This window comes from Vulpes vulpes, chromosome 7 (assembly GCF_048418805.1).
Source record: "Vulpes vulpes isolate BD-2025 chromosome 7, VulVul3, whole genome shotgun sequence".
Lineage (NCBI taxonomy): Eukaryota > Metazoa > Chordata > Mammalia > Carnivora > Canidae > Vulpes > Vulpes vulpes.
This window is the reverse complement of record NC_132786.1, coordinates 92,029,838-92,043,199: the sequence shown is the minus strand read 5'-3', so window position 1 is coordinate 92,043,199 and position 13,362 is coordinate 92,029,838. Positions and strand designations below refer to the sequence as shown.

The 13,362-nt window shown below is 34.1% G+C and overlaps 1 long non-coding RNA gene across 1 annotated transcript; it reads left to right on the top strand.

Moving 5' to 3' along the window:
* Positions 1 to 420: 420 nt before the first annotated feature.
* Positions 421 to 6,919, top strand: LOC140599720 (uncharacterized). The gene is made up of 2 exons (XR_012002682.1): positions 421 to 592; positions 2,336 to 6,919. It is a non-coding gene; the product is annotated as an uncharacterized lncRNA (long non-coding RNA).
* Positions 6,920 to 13,362: the final 6,443 nt, after the last annotated feature.

Here is a 13,362-nt window from a genome sequence, read left to right as displayed (position 1 = left end):
GGTTGCTATAACGAAAATCATAAAGGGATATGTTTCTCAAAAGGGCTAACAGTGCAAAGTGGAAGCAGCACTTGTGAATGAAGGAACTTGGAGGTTAATGTTTCTTTGAAGTGGTAAATCCTTGGGAATTAAGAGAAATCTTTTCTAGTCCATAGTATTTGTGCACTTGCTGCTGCTGCTGCTGCTGCTTCTCTTCTATTAGGACATAAACTCTATGAAAAAAAAATTCTTTTCCACTGATTAATGTACCCCTCAGTACTCAGAACTGTGCCTTGCTAATATTGGAAGTATATAAATAGTTAACATGCAATGAAATTTAATTTTTCTTCCCAGCAATTTTCTGAGGAAAGTTCTATTTTCTATATTTTGCTAATAATATAATTTTAAAAAAGATTTTACTTATTTATTCATGACAGACACACAGAGAGAAAGAGAGGCAGAGACACAGGCAGAGGGAGAAGCAGGATCCATGCAGGGAGCCTGACACAGGACTCAATCCCGGGTCTCCAGGATCAGGCCCTGGGCTGAAGGCGACGCTAAACCACTGAGCCACCCAGGCTGCCCGCTAATAATATGATCGAGTCTGAAAAAGGTAAAGTAACTTTCTAAAGGAGAATAAAGAGAATCAGAGTGAGGTTTGCCTAATGTCAGAGGAGAAGACTTCACTCTAGTCTGTGAAGTACTGGGGAACCTTAGCTGACAGACGATGTAGTAATGTGGAGGCTAAGAGTTCCTGCTCTAGAGTCCAATTTACAGATCATTTTGCCCCTGTAATTTTAGGAAAGTTGCCTAGCCTCTGTCTGCCTGTTTTCTGAACTGTAAGGGTGACACTACCTCTCTGCCTGAGTTCTTTTAAGAATTAAGTCAGCTAATACCTAGAAAATATTTATTACTTATAATGCAGGTTTACTTTTTTCCCATAGGTAGTATTAGATCCAACTTTAGAGGAAAGAGACATTATTTTATTGGAATCCTCTCACCTTCTCTAAGTTTTATACACTTGCTTTTGGACTCATATTTTCTTCTGTTACAGAAAAGAAAGGAGATATCTTTTTTTATTGTGTACATTTCTTCTCCTATGGATCTTGATTATTCCTGTGGATCTCCAACCTTAAGAATGGATTTTTCCCATTTGCCTTTCATAACCTCAATCTCTCCCTGTCTGTTGGATCTTTCCCATAAATATTTATTTATGTTAAAAATCTCTCTTATCTTTAAAAACTTTTCCTATGTTTTTAATCAACCACCACTAATTCAAAACTCAAGAAATTGATATTTTCAGTCTCAGTTTCCAAATTCCCACTTATTAAACCATCTTTTTAAAAAAATATTTATTTATGATAGGCACACAGTGAGAGAGAGAGAGAGAGAGAAAGGGGCAGAGACACAGGCAGAGGGAGAAGCAGGCTCCATGCACCGGGAGCCCGATGTGGGATTCGATCCCGGGTCTCCAGGATCGCGCCTTAGGCTAAAGGCAGGTGCCAAACCGCTGCACCACCCAGGAATCCCCCTTATTAAACCATCTTAATCAATTTCTGTACTTTGTGGATCATCTTCAATACAGTTTTTAAATATTAAAATTCCTAAGGGATAATCTCTTCTGATTCATCATCGATAGCTCTCAAACTATAGCCGAGCATCAGAGTCACCTTAGAAATTTTAGAAAAATTACTAATAGCCAAATATCTCCCTCAGAGATTGTGATTTAATTAGCATGGATAGATTCTAGGCCTTTGCCTTTTAATTTTTTTTTTTTAAATCATGAAATCATTCTAATGGTTAGCCATGTCAGTACTTTAGCCTCTCTCTCTTTCTCTCTCTCTCTCTCTCTCTCTCTCTCTCTCTATATATATATATATATATATAGTTTATATATATATAGTTTAGCATATAAATATATGTGCTAAACTATATATATGATTATATATAAACTATATATATAAACTATATATATATAAACTATATATAGTTTAGCATAAGAGAAGCATTGTTCTAAATACTAAACTCACTTAAGAGTAACAATAAAGTTGTTGGCTTGATTTTTAGTTAATTTGGAGTGAAATAGTCCTATAGATGTTGTATAGTGTAGGTTGGTAGATTATGTAATCAAGCTGAAATTATATGCACATCCCTGTGATTATTTGAAATAGCATATCTAGGGTCCGGAAAGAATGAATTAGCCTCTACCAAATACTCAGTATATGGTAATCCTTCATTACCATTTAAGCTAACCCAATTTTATCCAATTATCTGTTTGATTGCCTGATATACCGATAAAAATATACTAAACGAATAAGTTTTCTTTCTTTCTTTTTTTTTTTTTTTTTTTTTTTAGATTTTATTTACTTATTCATGAGAGACAACAGCAAGAGGCGGAGACAGGAGAAGCAGGCTCCATCCAAGGAGCCTGATATGGGACCTGATCCTGGGACTTGATCCTGGGACTCTGGGATCACACTCTGAGCCAAAACCAGACACTCAACCACTGAGCCACCCACGTGTCCCATGAGGTTTCTGTTATTTTCTAAACCACTTTCTCTTAACCACTTGTTGTTAAATCATTTGAGAAAGTAAGAATAAATTTATACTAAACACCACCTAATTACACAGAAATTTGAAGTGTTTTCTATAAGCACACACAACAGGTTAGTGACAAAGCTGGAACAGAAGTTGATTCTTTAATCAAAGAATGTTATTTGTAATTAAATTTCCTATAAATTACTGTAAAAAGGGAGTGAAGAAGTTGAGGAAGCTATGACACAGATTTTTTTTCAAACTTATTCTCTATAAATTTAAATGCTTGGCATTTTTGATAAATATACCAGAATTATTACATTATGAATAAATTTGAGGTTTAATTCCTTGGTACTGTGTATTTTGTTCTCTTTTTTGATATTATAAATAGATGTAAGTTTGTCATATTTAAAAAGATTTAAGTCATAGCATTCTTAATTTGGAATTCTCAATGAATTAACTTATATTTAAAATTTATATGGCCTTAAAGAATATAGTTATACTTGGATAAACTTCAAAGGAAATCATTGATTAAATGTCACTATATTTTTGAAGACTTCTGAAGATGACTGCTACTTATATCCCTTATTTTTTAAGCATTCCAAAATTCTTTGTATTTTAAGAAATAGCTACTAAAAAACTAAAATGAGAATTTTATGTAGATAAGTGTTAGAGCCATCACTTGCATTAAAAAATTTTTCCTGGTGAACAATTTTAGACCATCAATAAAGTTTGTGTTTAAATTATAAGAGAAATTTGATTGAACATATTTTTTTAACTTTTTTTGTGTCAACCTGATTGTACAGGCTATAGAACATGATAATTATATATGGCACAAGCTTTTGGTGTATAGATTATTGGACCTTAATATATCCAAGTGTAGTTGAATTTGATAATTATGTTATGAAAATCAAAGTGTAGTTTCAACTTTTCACATGTTTATTCAACTATAGTAAAACAAAGTTCAAATGTTTTTTAAAATGATTTTTAAAAATGATTTTAGAGTCAGTGCCAGTCATCATGGGAACTGCAAGTACTTTTCCTTGGAAACATCTTGTTACCCTAGTGTGAGTTTCATTTTTGTTTGCTTGTCTAACTCTGCCTTACCTAAACAAGGAGCTTAACTTGATAATTTAATAGCTTAATTATGACCTTGCCAGCAGTTTTCATGTTGACGTTTTTAAAAATTCTGAGTAACTGATTTAAAATGTATGCCCCATATATTTTAATGTTCTCATGTATTTCTCTGTATTAATTTCTTTTAGCTCTTTAACATTTAGATATAAAGCATTAAATGAAGTCTAAAGGAGAAACTATAATTCTGAGAACACATTTTCTCCTTTATTACCCTTGAGTAGGAGGTGTGTATTGAAGACAGGCTGTGACCTCAGTTGCCCTCAGCCATCCTCCTTCCCTTCCCTCCTGCCTGCCCACCCACATCCTTCTTCTAAATTAAACTGTTCATTAGGACTGCTGCAAACTTTGAATCCTTTGTTTTTTAACATAACATTTATAATATGAATTCCCTTTTGAATTGTCAGCAAAATTTTGACATGAAAACACAGATTTTTTTTGAAAGCTTTCTTGTAAAACTAAGCCTGATTTTAATGCAATTTATATTGGCACAGTTACATTTGATATTCTTCATAAGCCTGATTTGTCCAAATGCTTCTCTCATTTTCCCATATGTATCTTCCAGTTTTGCACAGATGGAAAATTTCTAATATCTTAGGAATAGTGAATGTTATTTTATTATTTTTTTAAGATTTTATTTATTTATTCATGGGAGATACAGAAAGAGAGGCAGAGACATAGGCAGAGTGAGAAGCAGGCTCCCTGCAGGGAGCCTGATGTAGACTAGATCCCAGGACCTCGGGATCACAACCTGAAGATGCTCAACCACTGAGCCACCCAGGTGCCCCATGAATGTGATTTTAAATAGAATGTATAGTAAAGGCAGTTTTTCAAGTATGTCGATATTTTCACATTTTAGTTTATGGCAGTTGAAAATTAGTTCATATAAACAAGTACCTGAGGGCATCCTTCTATAGAAAAAGGAAAAGAAATAAACAAGAGGTGAAATAAATAAGAAAGGAAATATTTTATGGGCATGTTAATAAATACATTATTTTAGTACTATTATGTGTACTAAAACTTAGATGGTAGAAACAATTTTATTGATATTTTATGTTATTGTTTTTAAAGAAGTTTGGGGAAAGAAGAAACAAATTTATTCAATGCTTATTACATGTTTAGTTAAAAATGCTTGATTGTTTCTTTTCCTGATTTTAGAAAGACACTCTATAGGTACTATCTTCTTAAAAAGAGTAAGTTATGAACATGTACTGCTTTTAGTGTTGTTCAGACATCACTTAATTATGTTACTTTTCTTTTGTCCAAAATACGAACTATTCTTGGACAACTTCTTGTGACATACATGCTCTTGACTGACTATTTTCTGCTCATTTTCTAACTCTTAAATCTCACTGGCATCAAGGAGATAAAATCAAAAGTTGGAAGCAAGTTTATTAATTTGTTTCACAAATGCTGGTTAAGCGTTTGGTTCAAGTTAAAGGTAATACAATGTTCTCTTTCTATGCTGATCATGACACATATCTAAATTAGGGGAAGTCTTCCAAAAAGATTATATTCTCCATTAGAGCACATTTGATCATTTTATTCTTATGTAGTAATTGGAAGACAGTTTACTGCACATATTAATGCCAAGTGTGTGAGTGATGCAGCACGAAAAATTGTGAAGTGATGGAGAACTTAGGTGAAAAGTCAGTGGTAGAGTTACTCTTGTGAATTCCATTTTAAAAAGTTATTTCTTTACTGGAAATTTGCATGTGACCTTTAAAACCCTGGTTAGAGGGATGCCTGGGTGGCTCAGTGGTTAAGCATCTGTCTTCAGCTCAGGGTATGATCCTGGAGTTCCAGGATCGAGTCCCACGTTGGTCTCCCTGCATGGAGCCTGCTTTTCTCTCTGTGTATGTCTCTGCCTCTCTTTCTATCTCTCTGTGTCTCATGAGTAAATAAATAAAATCTCTAAAAAAAAAAATAAAACTCTGGTTAGAATTGGCTTACACTACTCTGGAAAGATTTTTGTCCCAAGTCAAAGCAGGAAAGAAGGAAAGATAGACTGCTTAATTTCTATTTGTATTATGAAAAAACAACAACTTATTTTATTTGAGTGTTTCTTGTGTCCTACTTCAAAATAAATTATTAGTACTAATTTGGAAAATCAGAGAAAGCATCTTAAGAAAAACTTAGAAATGTTTCATATTTAAATAAGTAGACAATCATAATTTTAAGAAAATACAACTATCTATATTTATTTGGAAAAATTTCATGAAGAATAATGATTCTAAGTTATATCTCATTATAAATCTGGGTAAGGAATTAGACTTGTGTTTGTGATAGAATAAATCAATTATTATTTTTATAGTTTATGAAGGAGAATTTTTCACATGATGTTGATAATGCGTCTAGAAGTCCCAGTTCCCAGAAATGTGCACATTTAGAGAATTAAAAAAGTCAATCATACTTACCTATGAAATTATATGCAAAAAAGGATACTGTGAAGCTCTTGGGTGGCTTGGTTGGTTGAGCCTCTGGATTTTGGCTCAGGTCATGTTCTCAGGGTTGTGAGATGGAGCCCTGGGTAGGGTTCCACACTGAGTGTAGAGCCTACTTTAAATTCTCTCTCTCCCTTTTCTTCTGTCCATCCCCCTGGCTTGCATGTGCTTTTTCTCTCTCTAAAAATTTTTAAAAGTAAAAAATAAGTAAATGGATACTGTACCTTTCTTCTTTTGAATCTCTCAAAAGAAAACATGAGGGCACGAGCCATAACACAGTTGACTGTAAATGATCAGTTATAAGACCAATTTTCCTTAATATAGAAATTTGGAACTGTACTATAGTACAAAAGGATCTTTGTATTGGTATTTGTTTCACTTTTGCTACAGCCTAAATTCATACTCTGTGATATGCAATTGTCTCATTGCAGTATCTCCAGAAGAGTTCTACTCTGTGACAGGTTAGTAACGAGGGTATATAAAAAGTAAGAGTTGTGTTGTATTAAAGTGGAAAGTATGTGGAAACTTTGATAATATTTCTTAGAATTTTGTTCCTTAGATGTCTCTAGGTTTTTTACTTGTCTCCTCAGGAAGTCCACCTTTTAAGCATTCATACCTCATCACTGAGGAACAAGAGAACAGTTTAAGAATGTGAAGAAGCCTTTTTTTTGTAGACATTTTTGTTCATTATCAGATGTTTTAATTTACTACAGAAGTACAGCTCTATGACTCACAGTATTTTAAGTGGAAAAAAATAAAGTAAAAAGGAAATAAGTATCAAGGCTTTTTCCTGAGTCACTACTGAAATAAAATACTTAGTTTTGCAATTCTGTTTTGCCCCAGAATGCCTTTTTTCTTTCCTATGTAAAAAATGTTGAAGTGGTAACTGAAATACAATATCAAATGCCATTGTCTTCAAAACAAGTAATTAGGCTGGTATACTTTGAAGAAATCGAAAAATAAAGGTCACAATAGTATTTGACACTCAAAAGCAATATTTGAATGATGAAAAGCTTTGGGTAAGTTTGGTTTCATAGTTAGTGCTTGTTTCCAGGGAGCTCACCTTTATCAATTTGATTCATTGTAGTCACATAATTTGACTTTTCTGGAAGTATAGATTACACCCTCATCTCACTGACCTGCTGTCAGCCCCCTCAACAATATAGATAACTTAGAAACTAAAAATGCAATAGCTCATTAGAGAAACATTTTGCAATCCTCCTCTATGAATTAATAGCATATTTGCCCATAATGAAGGTAGCAGGCTTCATTTATTATACAAAATTATTACCCACTATACTAACGTTACTGATTGACTTGAATGTTTTTATATTGTTAGGCTCGGATCATCAGTAGCTTGAATTATCTGGTGAACTAGTAAGTAAAGATCTCTCTGCCTCCAGGAATATAATAATGGCTTCTGGAGTAAGATTTTAAGCCAGAAAGACTCCTGAATATTTCAAACTGAATGCTGCATTTGCTGTTTTAATGTAGTGAGTAGATGAGAGTAATACTGTGCATTTCTTTAAGCATGCAGTCTTTATTTATAAAACCCTTATTGTGTACTCAGAGTTGTGCTAGTATCAAGGATGTAGCTCTTCAGCAAGATAAAGTCAGGATTTTTTAGCAGTAAAAAGAAGAAAAGTAAAATATACTGAAATAAAATTGAGAACAAATGAAAATATTTACTTCTCATTTATTGACAAAAAAAAAAAAATTTAGGAGTAACAAAATAGCCAAGAAGAGTGGCTGCAAGAACATAGTCATCAGGGAGAAGGAAATACATTATTAAGCCTTATACTTCAGGGAAACCAATTGTTGGCAAGTATCAAAGTCTTCACTCTGGCCAGACTCTGAATAGAAAGGAAAACTGAATGAGAATTGTGTAAGTGAAGTTAGAGCAGTACTGGAGAACATTGGAGGCCAAAAGCCCATGCTTTAAAAAAAAAAAAAAAACTGCCTATAAACAATGTTTCCAAGGAAATTCCTTCTAAATGATAGTTTGGAAAACTTCCCTCTTTTTTGATTTATGTACAGACAGTATCATTTTGCATTTTTCCGTGATAGATAAAATAATTAGCTTTACTGTAATGACATAATTCTCTCTGCATCTAAACTGAATACCAGTAGGCATTAATAAAGTATCGCTAGAAAATGTCAGTAATCAGGTAGCAAATGAGATTGTGTGAAAGGGATAGTTGGGAATTATTTTCTGTTCTGTGCCTCTTCTGTTAACCTGAAAATAAGACTACCAGCTATTTCACTAGCAAAAATGAGTTTATTCAGCAATAGCAGAGAATTGTAATTTGGGACAGGCAAGCTAAGGCAAAACCATACCCAAGTCCAGAGAGCAAAAGAGATGAAAGTTCCTTTACAGAGGAAATGAGGAAGTTGGGAAGGCTGTCGTTGTGCATAGAAAGTCCACTGAGGTAAACTGGGAGTTCAAAATATAGTGGCTCTTGTTGGCTGTGTTGTGTCAGTCTTTCATTGGCTGGGCTGTTGCCAGGTGAGGAGGCAAGACTTTCTTCCTCCTGCTGGAACAGTAAAGTAGTATCCACGTGCAAGGTCCGTCTTTTCTTTTGGGGTGTACAGTTGGCTAGAAATGATAGTGCTCTCCCTGCTGGCCTCCTGACTCCATTGTAAATGTTTCCCATAAAATTTTTCTCATTGAAAATGATTGGCATTAACAAAGTTTTTCTTTTTTTTTTTTAAATGAATGTGCTATAGCCAATAAGGCGGATATATAAATTAGAAGTTATATTACTTAAAAATGGGCTTTTAATGCATTTTTCTCTGTATTCATGGGACTGTTTCCATTAATGTGCCTTTGTTTTGTCCATATGTAAATGAAAGCACATGGTATTTCTCTATGTCTTATTTATCTCACTTAGCATAATATCCTTTAGATCCATCCATGTTGCAAATGGTAAAATCTCATTTTTTAAAAAGATTTATTTATTTATTTATTTATTTATTTATTTATTTATTTATTTATTATTTATGATAGACAGAGAGAGAGAGAGAGAGAGGAGAGAGGCAGAGATGCAGGAAGAGGGAGAAGCAGGCTCCATTCAGGGAGCCTGATGCGGGACTCGATCCCGGGACTCCAGGATCATGCCCTGGGCTAAAGGCAGGTGCCAAACCACTAAGCCACCCAGAGATCCCCTAAAATCTCATTTTTTATGGCTAATATTCTATGTGTGTGTGTGTGTGTATTTAAGCATATACACACATATGTTTTTATATATATATATTATACACACACACCAGTTATTTATTCCATCAATGGACATTTAGGTTGCTTTCATATCTTGGCTATTGAAAATAGTGTTGCAGTAAACACAGGGCTGCATATATCTTCAAATTAATGTCTTCATTTTGAGGGGTTAAATACACAGCAATGGAATTATTGGATCATATAGTTTTTCAAATGTTAATTTTTGAACAACCTCTATACTATTTTCCTTGTGGCTGCACCAGTTTGCATTCCCACCAGTAGTGCCTGAGTGTTTCCTTTTCTCAACATCCTCAGCAGCACTTGTTATTTCTTGTCTTTCTGATACTAACCATTCTATAGGATTAAGGTGATGATTGTGGTTTTGATTTGCATTTCCCTAATGATTAGTGTTAAATATTTTTATGTCTCTGTTGGCCATTTGTTTCTCTTCTGTGGAAACATGTCCTTTCAGTTTCTCTGCCTATTTTTAAATCTGATTGTTATATTTTGTTGTTGTTAAGTTGTAGGAGTTTCTTACATATTTGAATATTAACCCTGATTGAATATAACATTTGCAAATATCTTCTCCCACTCAGTAGGTTGTCTTTTGGTTTTGTTGATGATTTTTTTCACTGTGCAAAATTTTTTAGTTTAATATAGTCCCAAGAGGTTTTTTTTTTTTTTTTTTTTTTTTGCTTTTGTTTCTTTGCTTGAGTAGACAGATCCAAACAAAGTTGCTAAGTAAGGTTCATGTGCAACAGACTAATGCTTATGTTTTCTTTGAGGAAATTTCGGGCTTCAGATCTCACATTTAGGTCTTTAATTCATTGAGTTTATTTCTGTGGATGGTGTAAGACAGTAGTCCACTTTCATTGTTTGTAGCCATCCAGTTTTTCCAGCATCATTTATTGAAGAGACTTCCCTCTCTCCTTTTTTTCTTTTCCCCTTTCCCATATAATCGCCTGTTTTGTTTCTTAAATTTCACATGTGAGTGAGATCATAGAGTGTTTTTATTTTTCTGACTGATTGGTTTCACTTCGCATAATACACTCTAGCTCCATTCATGTTGTTGCAAATGGGCAAGATTTCATTCTTTTTGGTGGCTGAGTAATATTTCATTGTGTGTATATGTGTGTGTGTATGTGTGTGTATGTGTGTGTGTGTGTATATACCACATCTGCTTTACCCATTTATCAGTTGTTGGACATTTGGGCTCTCTCTGTAGTTTGGGTATTGTTGATAATGCTGCTATAAACATTAGGATGCGTGTACCTCTTCAAATCTGTATTTTTATATCCTTTGGATAAATACCTAGTAATGCAATTGCTGGATCCTAGGGTAGTTCTGTTTTTTTAGGATTTTTAAAAAATATTTATTTATTTATTTTAGAGAGATTGTGTGCATGCAAGTGGGGGAAGGAGCGGAGGGAGAGGGAGAGAAGCACAATCCTCACTGAGCACAGAGCTTGAAGCATGGTGCTGAGTGCAGGGCTCGATCCCACAACCCTGAGACTAGAATGTGAGCTGAAACCAAGAGTTGGAGGCACAACCCTTTGAGCCACCCAGGTGCCCCACCTAGTTCTATTTTTAACATTTTGAGGAATCTCCATACTGTTTTCCAGAGTGACTATACCAGTTTGCATTCCCACCAGTGGTACAAAAGGGTTCCCCTTTCTCTTCAGACCATATAGCTTCTTTTTTCCAACACCTGTTGTTCTTTTGTGTCATTAATTTTAGCCATCCTGACAGGCATGAAATGATGTTTCTTTGTGGCTATGATTTGTATTTCCCTGATGATGAGTGATGTTGAGCATCTTTACATGTGTCCGTTAGCCATCTGAATGTCTTTTTAGAAAAGGGTCTGTTCATATTTTCTGCCCATTTCTTTCTTGACAGGATTTATTGTTTTTTGGGTATTGAGTTTGGTAAATTCTTTGTAGATTTTGGATACTATCCCTTTATCAGATGTCATTTGCAAATATGTATCTTCTCCCATTCCATACACTGCATTTTGGTTTTGTTAATTGTTTCTTTTGCTGTACAGAAGCTTTTATCTTGATCAGGTTCTAGTAGTTCATTTTTGCTTTTGTTTCCCTTTTCTGTGGTGATGTGTCTAGTAGGAAGTTGCAATGGTCATGGTCAAAGAAGTTTTTATCTGTGTAGGTTTTTTGATGGTTTCCTGTTTCACATTAAGGTCTTTTATCCATTTTGAATGTATTTTTGTGTATGGTATAAGAAAGTGGTCCAGTTTCATTCTTTTGCATGTTGCTGTCTAGTTTTCCCAACAGCATTTGTTGAAGAGACTTTTTTCCATTGGATATTTTTTTCAGATTTGTCAAAGATTAGTTGATCAAATAGTTTCCTTGATTAAATTTATTCCTAGGTTTATGATTCTTTGTCATGCAGTTGTCAATGACATTGTTTTCTTAACTTTGTTACTTTTTTAGAGTATAGAAATGAAACAAAGTTTTGTATATTAATTTTGTGTCCTGGAATTTTACTCAAATTTATTAGATTCAGTAGTTTTTCCATGGAGTCTCTAAGGGTTTAATGTAATATATTGTCATGTCATCTGCAAATAGTGACAGTTTACTTCTTTCCTACCATTTTGGATGCCTTTTATTTCTTGCCTGATTGCTGTAACCAGGATTTTTAGTACTATGTTGAAAAAAGATATCCTTCATGCATTTTAAAATACATTTCTTTTTATGTATCCTGTGATTGTAAAATAAAAACATACACATTGTTGAAATGTGATCAAATAGAAAAGTGAAGTTTAAAAATTGTTAAGAATTCCAGGACAGGGATGCCTGGGTGGCTCAGTGGTTGAGCATTTGCCTTCAGCTCAGGTTGTGATCCTTGGGTCTTGGGATTAAGTGCCACATCAGGTTCCCTGTGGGGAGCCTCCTTCTCCCTCTGCCTGTGTCTCTGCCTCTCTTTCTCTGTCTCTCCTGAATAAATAAATAAAATCTTAAAAAAAAATTCCAGAACATACACATAGTCATTGCAAATATTTTAAAGAGCTACCCTCCAAATTTAGACAAACACATCCAAACGGCCTCCTTAGAAACACTTTGGATCTTTCTGTATAAGTGAGATTTATCAGTATATACCTGGTCTTCATTAATATGTATTCATACACACACTGTCTTTCTCTCTCTATTGTTAAGTCATGTTTTTTAACATCTGGAAATTTTCAAATATCAAAAAAAAAAAAAAAAAAAAAAGTCCAGAGAAGGCTATAGTTCTTCCCAGTACCTTGGTGTATGTATGTGTTTTTTAAAAGAAAATGTCAGATGTTGTATTTTTATACCCATAAATATTGATTCCTCAATATATAGCCATCTCAGAGGGCTTTTAAAAATAGAACCCCATGTCATAACACCATTTAACAATAAAATAATTTTAAAATATTAAATCCATAATTTTCCCCAGTCATCTCAAAAATGTCTATGTATAATTGATTTGTTCCAATCTGGATCCAGACAAGGTCCAAACAGTATATTTGCATGATATGGCCTTTCCTTTTTCCTTTTTTCTTTTTTCTTTCTTTTTATTTTTTTATTTATTTTTTATTTTTATGCCTTTCCTTTTTCTATTGTTGCCATTTGTTTGAGCCTAACTGTGAGAGAGCATCCCAACCATGGAAGTGACTCCACCACAAAATGAGAATCAATAGCTGGAAGTACTCAAAAAGAGGTTCAGTGAGCATGTACTAGAGATAATTTGTGTATTGGTTGTTTTAAAGGCCCTCCCACCTCTAAGACTGTTGTTTGTAGAAGTAATCATGGATGCAGTATTCCAGCAACTTGATACAAATTTGTGCATCTCCACTGACAGACATCCAGCTCCTCTTCAACTGCTGCTCCCACCAGCATCAGTAGTGGAAAGGGGAATAAAGACTTGGCTTCAGTGCTTCCAGTATCCAACAATGGGCAGAATACCCCTTTTCTTATCAAGGGGATGGGGCAATGGAGATGATTGGACAAGCAAAGAAGGAACACATCTTAATAGGCTTTGTTTTTATCACAAACAGGGCATTTTACCCTTCATT